The sequence below is a fragment of the Apium graveolens genome, unplaced genomic scaffold (genome assembly GCF_009905375.1).
Source record: "Apium graveolens cultivar Ventura unplaced genomic scaffold, ASM990537v1 ctg9227, whole genome shotgun sequence".
NCBI classification, from domain to species: domain Eukaryota; kingdom Viridiplantae; phylum Streptophyta; class Magnoliopsida; order Apiales; family Apiaceae; genus Apium; species Apium graveolens.
The window spans coordinates 36,821-42,159 of NW_027421842.1; the positions used below are offsets into that span (position 1 = coordinate 36,821).

Below are 5,339 nucleotides of genomic sequence, written 5' to 3' on the forward strand. Positions count from 1 at the left end.
TTCTTCCCTTAAGTTCTCAAATTTCTAAGGCCCCAGACTTGATAAGAAAACTTTTTTTAAATAAAACGAGATTATGTCAAAATTCTCAACTGTTAAGCTATGATTGAAATTCCTTCAAGTATTTAAATCAGAGCCAATGAGGACCCGACGTGTTGTGGGTTTCCGAGGTCACCTATCCCCGCACATATATATTAAATCTCCCATTTCTTTTTATAAAATGAATGCTCATTTACAAACCTTCTATAAAAAAACAGCAGAAGACTACAAATCGTTTAAGTCAAAAAGAAACAAAAACAAATTACAAACAATAGACAAAAACTCCTCCTACGAGATCTTTATATCTCGCTCAAATTATCATGAAATAAAACAAAAAATATATTAACAAAAAAGGAAAAAAAACAAGGAGGGCAAGCCAAAATATCTAGTGAAAACTCTCAAATACAACTCAAAATTTTGCTTCATAGCTTGATAAAAGTTCAACTTAATAAACAACAAAGGCACGATACTACCTCATAACGAAAACAACAAAAGATCGCCAGTCAACAATGCAAAAAACCCAAGATTGCAGGAATTTAAAACCTTAAACAAAACCAAAATCCAAAAGATAAAGTGCGAGCAAATAAGTAGCATACATTTTCTCTGGGCATACCCAGGCATGTTTCTTCTAAAATTAAAAAAGAAAACAAAACTACAGCTCTTCTTCATCACCTTCAACTGGCAACACGAAGAGACCTAGAGGCAGCGCCCTTATAAGATAACAACTTAATAAATGTATCAGCAAGCATATCTCCGCGTAACCGGAAAAGAGTTTTCAGCTTTGGCCCGTGCACTACAAAATCACAAACAAAAATCATTTAGAAAACTATCCTATCATGGTTAACAATATTAGATGAAATAAAGCTCTCACAACAGTGACTACATAAAGGACCAATATCAGCAAATTATCCCACTTTATATCTCGAAGAAACACCACAGAAACCAGACAAATCAACAGAACCGGGGGAAGCAGTAACACCAAGGTACTTTACAACATCGGGATATAAATGGTGGAAATGCCCTATACGCCTCAACTCAGCTCCTTCATACCAAATCCACTTAGCGTGCCAGCCAGAATTAGAGGTAGGATTCTCCACAAGCTTAGTACAACTAGACTTCGTGTCAAAATAAACCCGAATCCCAGTGGACTTAATCAATAAATCAAAAAAAAAGGTCAAGAAAAGGGACATAACCAAACTTACTACATCGGGCTATTAAAACCACTTATCTGTAACACCTAATTGGGTGACACCTGCCCAATTCCACAACACAAGGAATTCAAAATCACCTCAAAGAAAGGATGCATAGTAAGGCGAAAACCATACGTAAACCATAAATCGGGAACAGCTTGCCATCCAAGAATGAGGGAATTCCACATCTTGTCATTTTCAGATAGAGAATGGATGGTATAACCACCAGACAAGGCACAGTTCCCAGATATAACAAAAACATCCAACGAGACACGACTATAGTGACTCCTCGTGTTATACGGCTTCTTAGACTCAAAAAATTTGACTCGGTTATCATACATAATGTCGGCGATGGTAGAAAATGATAACTCCGGTGAGCGGACGGCTCCGTCCGACGCGTTCCTGGACCTTCTAGGCGTTGGTGAGGTGTGGCTGCTGGTTGGGCATTTGCAAAATAACACCGGAAGACGCCTCCAGTGTAAGAATAAGAATGAGGTTTTGGAGAAGATGAAGATGTATGTATGTAATAGAAAGGTTGTTGTATGTGTCTATGGATGTGAGAGAGTGAGTGTTCCAAAGTGTGAATGTTTTTTCTAACCCGTAATTCATTCACCCTTGGGGGTATATATAGCCCAAATGTAGGGTTTAGGGGTTGTTACCTCTAAATGAGGACCGTGGGATCTTGGGAGCAGAGGACGCAGAGGACCGTTGGATCTTGGGAGCAGAGGACGCAGAGGACGCCTGACTTGGGTGGATTGTTTACACGTGTCCAGGGGAGGACCACCTTCAGGGTGTCCTAACGGCCTTCTGACACGTGTCGTGCTTGTCTGGTATGTTGGTTGTTGATAACTGTCATCGTCACGTGCCCACGTACCCTTCTTTGGCGGGTTGTGAAATGTGCATGTGTTTGCTGGGACCCTCCTCATGGTGATCTTGGCCCTGATACGGATCTAGGTAGGCAGATGATCCAGGTCCCGGGTTAGATCCGGATCCGGGTCATGGGATGGCCCCGGGCCTAGTCTCTCCACTTGATTGTTCTAGGAGAGGGGGTCTTGGTCTATCGATCGAACCTGATATTCTTTAGATCCGGGTTGAATCCTAGCTGGGTCTCTTATACCCTATCATTTGCCCCCCACTCCCTTATGCAGATTTTATGTATGAGGGAGTAGAGTAGAATCACATAGCTGTTGCCTTAGGAGAAAAATTATGTCAATCTGTTGGCCCCTAATCCGGGTCTGCTGTTGAGTGGATAGATCCAGATTAAGGTAGTAAAACTTGGCTATTTTAGAAGAAATTTCTGCACCTGGTTGCCCCCCAATCCAGATCCGGTGTAGTAGTTACCAATCCGGATTAAGGTGGAAGAGTTGATGCTTTAGAAAAATCTGCTCCAGGTTGCCCCCCAATCCAGATCTGGTGTAGTAGGGACCAATCCGGATTAAGGTAGTAGAATTTTGGTGCCTTGAGAAATTTCTGCCCCCAATCCGGATCCGGTGTAGTAGATGCCAATCCGGATTAATGTATTTTAAAGTTGCTACCTTAGAGAAAATTAAGTTCCCCGTGGATCATTGATCCGGGCTCGCTTGGATCTGGGTAATGGTCATCGATCCGGGTCGAGGGATATGGGCTCTGAAAGAATTTGGAATTTGTAACGTTTTTCGGCTTTTCCCCCCAATAATTTTGAATTTGGACAGTTGTCCCCTAGAAAATCGCCCTGTAATGATGATGGGGTTTAATGTGCTTTAAATTGTGGGTATATATACAATATATATGTATACATGTCTTTATTTTGTAACTGTTGTCTGGGCTAATCGCAGCTTGCCACGTGGCAGGGGCAGTTGCCCTTACTCATGCCTATAAAAGCCCGACCCCCCTTCTCTTCTTTTTTATTCATTATCAAAAGAAAAATCAACAGACACTTAGTTTTTTCTTCATTTTCTCTCTTTTTCCTACGAAGCGCTGTGCTCTTGGTTGATTCTTGCCGTCGTTCCGTCTTTTCTTATGTTCGACAAATCTGTAAGCCCTTCTCTTCTTGCTTTTTCTTTTATGGTTTCTTGCGCTTTTTCTTTAGATTATTGCATGCTCGAGTTTTATCTCCCATTTATGAATTGGAAATACAAATCGGCCTCTGTAGTTTTATTTTATGCTTTGTGGTTTTGTTTAGTGGTTTGTTTTGCTTGGATCTGTAGTTTTTGGGGCTTTTTGCTATGTTTTTTGTACGAAAATTTGGTTTTTGTGTTCGATTTTTTGGGTTTCGCCATTGTTGTTCTTGGTGTTCTTGGGAAAATAGGTGTAAGTATATTTTGTTTTGTGTATTTCGGCTTTTGATTCCCAATCTGATTGTTTGTGGGTTAGGGTTTTTTATTTTTATCCGGGTAAGGGGTATAAGACCCGGATCCGCGGGGAGTATTTAGGTAGAATTATATGACTTGGGTATTTCAAGCTGTTTTTGGTTGCTATGGATCCGGATCTGGGTGCTTGCCACCTAGATCCGGGCCCATGATTTTCAAATTTTTTGGCTTATAGTTAACATGATCCGGATCGTTGATGTTCTTCCGGGTTGGACTTGCATTGGCGGTCCAGATCATTAGGTTATGGTAAAATTAACATAACGTGCTTGATCCGGACCCCTTAGCATAACAAATAAAATATGTAGGGCCCAGGCTAACCGACCTTCATTTTAATAGGTATATGGTCCGGACCAAGGAGCGGGCTAGGAGAGTCTTTAACTGTTACCCATCATTTTCTGAAGATGATAGTGAACCAGATTCTTCTGGAAGAGAACAGATCCGGGGCGAGATGGTGAAGAAGGGATCCAGGTCTGTAGGAACAATATCTAGTTTCCGGTTTAAGCGGCTTCCGGAAAACTCGGTTATCTTTACACCTGAAGGCCGTTGGTCCGATATTAAATACCACTTTGTCAGGAAACATACCGGGTTCGAAGATAGCATTTACTATGCCCGGGTTAGATATGAGTGGCACGAGGATGGCCATCCGGGAGTGTATAATCAGGGTGCCCTAGAAGATGCTTTTGCTATGTTCGGGATGAGCCGAGATCACTACCAATTGAAGGACTTCTATGCGGAGGCCGACCCGGCCGACATGGACAAAGCAATCCGGGCCGCATTTCAGTTACCTCCTGATATTGAGTGGAGATGGTCGAAACCTCACGAGAGGATTTTCCACCGCCCCTCGGATGGCTACGTTCCGGTTTAGCTGGAGCACTTAAGATCCGGGTGGAACCCTCGTTGCCACATGTTTATCAAACATTTGTGCAAGTACGTCTTCAAGATATCCCCAATGCAAATAACCCCAAACGGCATTATGTCTATGACCTGGTTCATAGCCTGCTGTAACAAGGCCGGGCTCCTGCCCACTTTCAAATTGTTCCATCTGATTTTCTATCTTTCCAGATCAAGCCAGAAACCCTTCTATGAGCTTAGGTTCCGGGCAGCCGAGTGTGGCTTCGGTCCGGGTAGGTCCAAACCCGTCATGCACCAGACCTCGTTGAAATACTGGAACGGGGAGATTTTAATATTGAAAGGCTTCGACCTGGAATTCCTCCTCTATTTCACCACTGGGGAAGTTCAGATAAAGTTCAATCCGTAAATCTTGGAGGGGGAGGCTGTTGATCAAATAAGGAAATTTTGTGATAGTCTCGGGTTCCAGCCAACCCGAGATACTTTTATGAATCACAAATTGTTGTTCCAACTTGGATGTAAGTTCCTCGCCGATCCGGGTTTTTCCTTTCCCGTCGCCCCAATTTTGGTCTTATTTGATTTGCTTTAATTCGTTTAGATAGAATGATTGCCTTTGATCCGGATCTCTTGCTTTGCTTGTTGATCCGGATCAAAGTCCTGTTTGCTTTCTTGTCTCTCTGCATAAGATGTTTGCCTCTGATCCGGGTCGCTTGCTTGACTTGATGATCCAGATCAATGTCTAGTTTGCTTTTTTACCTGATGATCCGGGTTTATTGCTTTTCGTGTTGATCCGGATCTCGGCATGTTTCCCCTTTTAGATTATGCTGAAAAATGATGTTAATTGGTCCGGGTCCCTGTAGTATTTGCTTTCCGGTTTTGCATGCTTAGTCAAGTAGATTTATTCTTCCTATCCTGA

General features: G+C 42.4%; 1 long non-coding RNA gene across 3 annotated transcripts; it reads right to left on the reverse strand.

Annotated features, from left to right (window-relative positions):
• Positions 1-439: 439 nt before the first annotated feature.
• LOC141705689 (uncharacterized) lies at positions 440-1,795 on the reverse strand. Of its 3 annotated transcripts, none has more exons than XR_012568454.1 (2): positions 1,325-1,795; positions 440-829 (listed from the first exon to the last, which is right to left on the reverse strand). It is a non-coding gene; the product is annotated as an uncharacterized LOC141705689 (long non-coding RNA). The 3 variants fall into 3 exon arrangements; XR_012568453.1 differs by having other exon boundaries at positions 951-1,795; XR_012568452.1 differs by having other exon boundaries at positions 908-1,795.
• Between the last annotated feature and the right edge of the window lie 3,544 nt (positions 1,796-5,339).